This window comes from Tursiops truncatus, chromosome 1 (assembly GCF_011762595.2).
Source record: "Tursiops truncatus isolate mTurTru1 chromosome 1, mTurTru1.mat.Y, whole genome shotgun sequence".
Classification (NCBI taxonomy): Eukaryota; Metazoa; Chordata; class Mammalia; order Artiodactyla; family Delphinidae; genus Tursiops; species Tursiops truncatus.
The window spans coordinates 159191316-159198278 of record NC_047034.1 but is presented as its reverse complement, the minus strand read 5'-3'; the positions used below and the strand labels follow the sequence as shown (position 1 = coordinate 159198278).

The window sequence follows — 6963 nt, the reverse complement described above, 5'->3', positions numbered from 1 at the left end:
AAGTCCCAAAAGTAATTTTTTTTTATTATCAAAAAGTGTTGTTTACAATACCAAAACTTTGGAAATGACTTTAACCCACATAGATCAGGCTGGTGCCCTTGTCCTCACAGCTCCCGAGAGGTCTTGGGGTTCTCCGGGGCACATGATTGACATGGGAGACATTCCAAGGGGGTCGGCTTTATTTGATGATAAGTAATTTCAAACCTAATTTTTGTGTTCAAACAAACATGACAATCACACCACATGGCCACAATAAAAAATATAGACAATGACAAGTGTTGACAAGGATGTGAAGCAGTTGGAACCCTCACCCATAGCTGATGGGAATGGAAAAGGGTGCAGCAACTCTGGAAGGCAGTTTGGCAGTTTTCAAAATGCTGAACAGAGTTACCATATGACCCAGCAATTCAACTCCCAGGTATGTACTCAAGAGAAATAAAAACATATGTCCACACAAAAACTTGTTTATCAATGTTCATAGCAGCATTATTCGTAATAGCCCCAAAGTGGAAGCAATATAAATGTCTGTCAGCTGATGAACAAATAGAATCTTTTAAAAATGCTTTATTCGTATAATGTAATGTTATTTGGCAATAAAAGAGAATGAAGTGCTGATACATGCTATGATACGGATGAACCTTAAAAACATTATGTTAAGTGAAAGAAGACTGTTACAAAAGGCCACATAATTCCGTTATTTGAAATGTCCAGAACAGATAAATTTATAGAGACAGAAATTAGATCAGTAGTTGTCAGGGGCTGTGGGGAGAGAGGAATGGGAAGTGACTGCTTAACGGGTACAATATTTCTTTTTGGGGTGCTGAAAATGTTCTGGAATTAGATAGTGGTGGTGATCACACAACCTTGTGATTGTTCTAAAACCCGGTGAAATGTACACTTTAAAACAAATGGATTTTATGGGATGCGGAATATATTTCAATAAAGCTGTTTTTTTTTTTTTTTTGAGAAGAAATCATGAAAACAGTCGAGCAAAGAATTAGGGTGACCAGCTGTCCCAGTTTGCCCAAGACTAAAATCAGAAAAGTCCCAGGCAAAACAGGGTAAGTTGGTCACTCTGCATAGAATGCAAACTTTACATTTATTTGAATGATCAAATGTGAGAATTTAAAGAAATTTCCTGGTTATATGAGAGGTAAAGCAGGGGGAAAGCTTAAGGAGCAATGACCTAAATGTCCAACAACAGGAGGTAGTTAAATTCATTCATTCATTCATTCATTCCCCACTAGAATGTAAGCTCCACAGGGGCGAGGGTTTTTGTCTGTTTTATTCACTGCTGTACTCTGAGGGCCTAGGACTCTGCCTGGCACACTGTCCATGAATGTTTGGTGAGGAGAGCTGTATGCTAGGTGCCAGTGGTGCACTAGTTCCTCCTGTCCTAGGGCTTAAACTGCCTCGTGGCTAGTTTAATAAGCAGACAAACAAGACACTAGTGAACAGATGAGGGAATAAGATAATTTCAGATAGTGATATATGTCATGAAGAAAATAAAGTGATCGAGTGGATCACTTTAGGCTGAGTGGTCCCAGGAGCCTTGCTAAGAAGGTGACTTCTGAGGAGGGGGACACCCACGGACAAGCCACTCTCAATGGTGTTAAGAAAACATCTTTTTTTCCAACAATGAATCAACTTCTTATTTCACTGACCCATACTTCTGATTCTCTATCTGATGCCGCATTTAAAATCTTCAGAGTCCCCCAAAACAGCATTCAGTCTTCTTATATCCAGAGACAGGGGCCCAGAGGCAAAAAAGCTCAGGCCCCAGGCTGTTTTCAGGTGGGACAATGGCAGACATTCCTATGCAAGCCTGTGTCAGTTTTTAACTGAAATGCCATTAAGCTCTCCATCCTGAAACCTTTTTCTATGACGTCTGTGGCAGAAATACACTCATCTCTCATATACATAACTCCATGGGGTGTGGGGTGGGCATTACACAGGTGCCAGCCAGACTTCTTATTCAGCCAGAAACTGGACTTCTGGCTCAGTTGAATAGCAAGGAGATGAGCATAACTGTGGTGAGTGTGCTGGCTCTTCCTCAAGGTGAGCTGGGCTGGATGTGAACAGAAGCACATGATAAAGGTGAATTAAGCTCTATAAAAAAATTAAGTTGCTCCTATCTCTATGAGCAGTCTATGAGCTGCTTCCCAGAAACCAGGATGCCCACATCCCGTATACCTCATCCAGACGAGGCCACTTCCTCACGCACAGCTACATGGGAAGCATAAAAACCTTTTGTTGGACTTCCCTGGTGGTCCAGTGGTTGAGACGCCTCACTTCCAATGCAGGGGTCGTGGGTTTGACCCCTGGACGGGGAACTAAGATCCCACATGCTGCAGGGCATGGCCAAATAACCCCCCAAAACAAAACAAAACAAAATCTCTCAAATAACGTCTTGCTTTAAAAAAAATCTTCTGTACAGCTGAACCAGTTTGCAAGGCAGAAATAGAGACACAGATGTAGAGAACAAATGTATGGACACCAAGGGGGGAAAACGGGGGTGGGGTGGGGTGGAGTGGTGGTGGTAGTGGTGGTGGGATGAACTGGGAGACTGGGATTGACATATATGCACTAATATGCATAAAATAGAGAACTAATAAGAATCTGCTGCATTAAAAAAATAAAATTCAAAAAAAAAGGAAAAAACCTTTTTCTTTAAAAGAAAAAAATCTTTTATTAACATTGTGGGGTGGGGATTGGGTCTAGGGAAAGATGTGGGCTGGCTTTTTTATTCCCCCTGCCAACAACAGCTATGTATCTACACACACACTCAGACACACATACATGTCCACGTTCAAGGAAGTTTTTCTTCCCTGACTACAGGACCGCAGAATCCAGCCTGCCCCAGGCTGAGAGACAGTGCCTATTAACTGCACAGGTCTGACGTATCAACGTACTGTATAAGGCTCCTGTGTTGTCTCACAAACTGAGAGCGCAGGGGCAAAGGGAGTGGATACTCACGGGGGGTTTGCTTTTTGTCTGAAATCCAACCTACTTGGCAACACTCTTAGGACCAGGCTCTGGGAGAGGTTCTGTGGGCACGATATGGTGGGTGACCTGACGGTCCCAGCCCACTGGGGTAAGAAGGGAGTGGTTTCGCAGGGACAGAGTAGTATCTCTCACAGTCTCTGTGGGCTCAGCTTCCACACTCCTCGGCAATGCCTGAGTCCAGCACAGCAAGTGAGCCGTCTTCACTGACAGAGGCCAGGAAGGGAGTGCTGTGTGGGGAGAACACCAGCCCAGTGACACACTGGGAGTGCACAGCTGAGCTGAGGGCATAGCTTGCACTCTTTGTGCCCACAAGGGAGACAGTCCATTCTCATCACCGAAGACAGACTTTACTCCGCTGAGGATGCCAAGGCTGGGAGGTAGGAAGGTAGTCAGAGGCACTGCAGCCCATCTGTGATGCTGGCTTGGGGCAGTGGATATCCCACAGTGAAATTCTACTGTCCTCAGTGCATGAAAGAAACATGGAGTCCTTGTGTAGAGAGGCAGCAACACAGGTGACCTGCCCAGAGTGAGCTCGGTATGAATTCAGAATCATCTACTGAGCAAGGTCCCAAACCTTGATGCAGAAGTCTTTGCTACCACCAACCGCTTGTGCGCCAGAGCTTGGGACACTGCAGACACGATGTCATCGTGCTCATACTTGCAGAACTTGCTGTCAATGAGCGTCTCATTCTCATCCAGCTCCCACAATTCAACAGCACCTGAATTGGAAGCCATTAGGATACCTCTGTCCCCTACCCAAGTGAGGTCAGCCACTCCAGCCTCCGTCTGGACTCCAGCGGAGCAGAAATCTTCCTTGCGGACAGCACAATGGTCCCTAAAAAGCCAGAGGGAGCCAGCCCAGCAGAGGCCACTCAAGCTGGAAACCGTTAGCAGGAATGCCCCGATACCACACCGCCTCCAACTGATGCCCCATACAGGTGGGCGCATTTGGGGGATGGTTCCACTCCCCGCTGCCAGGGGCACAAGTTGGGGGTGGGGTTTCCTTCCAAATCTCCATGGTTCCAACTCCAACCTGGCCCCAAACTGGACGCCCGCCAGAGATTCAGCTCTGCCAACCCCCACGTGGTCCCTCCTCAGGAAAACATCTTAATGGCCAGGAAAATGTTCATGGTGAAGTGGTACCCTTATGTTCATAGCAGCACTATTCACAGTAGCCAAGACATGGAAACAACCTAAATGTCCATCAACAGATGAATGAATAAAGAAGATGTGGTACATCTATACAATGGAATACTACTCAGCCATAAAAAGTATGAAATAATGCCATTTGCAGCAACATGGATTCAACTAGAGATTATCATACTAAGCAAAGGAGGTCAGAAAGAGAAAGACAAATACCATATGTTATCACTTATATGTGGAATCTAAAATATGGCACAAATGAACCTATCTATGAAACAGAAACAGACTCACAGACATAGAGGACAGACTTGTGGTTGCCAAGGGGGAGGGGGGTGGGGGAGGGATGGAGTGGGAGTTTGGGACTAGCAGATGCAAACTATTATATATAGAATAGATACACAACAAGGTCCTACTGTACAGCACAGGGAACTATATTCAATATCCTTTGATAAACTATAATGGAAAAGAATATGAAAAAGAATGTATATATATGTATAACTGAAGCACTGCTGTACAGCAGAAATTAACACAACATTGTAAATCCACTATAATTCAATAAAATAAATTTTTAAAAAAGAATAAGATATATTAAAGCACATTGAAGGTGGGAAGTCACGGGTGATTTCTTTTTACTTTTTTAAAGCATTCTTGTATTTCCCCAATGTCCTGCCTGACGCAAAAATCTGGGGGATTGGATCCTGGGGTGAACCAGACAAATGAAGTCCCTGCTCTCATGGAACAGGTATATTTTATAACTGGGAGAAACAAAACCCAGAATAAAGGAGTAATGTTATTTTTTTAAAAGATTGAAGAAATTGCACTGGTAGGTGTGCCAAAGAGCCAGCTGGAATCTGGAGTCCAGGTTAGGAGTTGGATGCAGCAGCTGTGCAGCCCGGGGTGAGAGCGGAGCTTGCTGGGGAAGGAACAGAAAGTCAGGGAGCATCTCTCAACAGTCATCCATTGTGTGCATGGGTGTAAGTCCTTTCCCCTCTCTCAGCCTCAGTTTCCCCATCTGTTAAATAAGAGGAGACACTAGAGGTGTTTCTTGTTTTTAAAAGATTTATTTATTTATTTATTTATTTATGGCTCCGTTGGGTCTTCATTGCTGCACGCGGGCTTTCTTTTTAGTTGCGATGAGCAGGGGCTACACTTCGTTGGGGGTGCGCAGGCTTCTCATTGCTGTGGCTTCTCTTGTTGCGGAGCTCTAGGCGTGCGGGCTTCTGTAGTTTCGTCAAGCAGTCTCAGTAGTTGTGGCACGTGGGCTCAGTAGTTGTGGCTCGTGGGCTCTAGAGCACGGGCTCAGTAGTTGTGGCGCACGGGCTTAGTTGCTATGCGGCATGTGGGATCTTCCTGGACCAGGGCTCAAACCCCTGTCCCCTGCATTGAAAGGCAGACTCTTAACCACTGCACCACCAGGGAAGTCCCTCCTTCCCTTTTAAGACTGAATAATACTCCACTGTACATATATATATACGGTAGGTAGTTGTGAGTTTCCTTCAGCTCCAACATTGCAGGATTCTCAATTCCAAGTGGCTGTCCACCCTGGGGCTGATTGCTGCCTGGTGAGTTGGGGACCCTGGCTTCAAGCTGACTTTCCCTCCTGCTTGTGTCACCAGGCAGCCAGGGGAGGGCCCCGGGGGATGAAAGGCTTTGGCTAAATACCTGCCGCCTTCTCTCTGGAGCTTCAGGAGCCAGGTCAGGGCCTGGCGCGGGGCAGGGGAGGGGAGTTAATGATGGCCTGTCAGAGGCTTTGTCATCCAGATGAAACTGACCCTGCTCCCGGGCCCCTGCTCCCAGGCCGGCCTGATTACAGGGAGCCCTATTCTTCCCCTCCTCGGGGCCAGGCCTGGCCTCGAAGCAGCCTCTGCACGCCCAGCTGCTCTGGAGCAGCTGCAGAGATAGACCCGCTGAGGAATCTGGGGTAGCAGCTGCCGAAATGCACTGGCTTTGGGGCCAGAACAACAGATACAACGCATGGTGAAGCCAGCAGGCTTATGCAGTGGTTCTCATCTGGGGGTGACTAGCAATAACAGCCACTGTTGCCTGAAGTTTTACTAGGTTCCTCATGTACCAAGCACTGGACGTGAATTATTTCATTTAATCTCACACAGCCCTAGGAGGTTGGTACTGTTAACCCCATTTTACAGAGGAGCAAGCTGAGGCCTGGGGAGCCTTACACAGCTGGTAAGCAGCCCAGCCTTGTTCGGTGATGAAGCCTGATCTCTTATCCCCTGCTTCTGCAATTGGGTGGAAATTTCTTTGGCGAGATCCTTGGTGGAGGGCAGATGAGGGGGCTGAGTGGATGGAGTCTATTTGCCTTCCCTGCACCAGTAAAGGGCAGCAGCTCTTGTAGCTGCTCGGGGTTCTGCTTCCAAACATGTGAAAGCCACTGCTGTAGTTCACCTCATTTGTTTTACAGATGGAGAAACTGAGGCCCTGGGAGGGACAGGGAACTGTCCAGGTTCACTCCAACAGGGTCTATGGCAGAGCTGGGACCAGAACCTGAGTCCAGCCTCCCAGCCGTGCTCTGTTTTTGGTGCCCACGTGGCCTGCTAGATCTTGTATGTGACCCACACAGGCAGGAGGGCACTCTGGGGCCTCACCTGCTGGGTCTGCTGGGCCTGGACCCCCACCCTTCCTTACAGAAGGAGGGAGATGCAGAGGTGGCCGGCAGTGGTGCAGAGAATAGCATGCAGGCTGGAGCTCAGTTCTGATCCTGCTGCTACCTTGCTGTGTGGCCTGGGTAGCTCTGCTCTCTCCAGACCTCAGTTTCCCCTTCTGTACAATGGGGGTTGCTGACAGTTTGGACCAACA

The 6963-nt window shown here is 47.2% G+C and overlaps 1 pseudogene; it reads right to left on the bottom strand.

Annotated features, from left to right (window-relative positions):
* Nucleotides 1-3006: 3006 nt before the first annotated feature.
* On the bottom strand, nt 3007-4024 carry LOC101327063 (methylosome protein WDR77 pseudogene; annotated as a pseudogene).
* Between the last annotated feature and the right edge of the window lie 2939 nt (nt 4025-6963).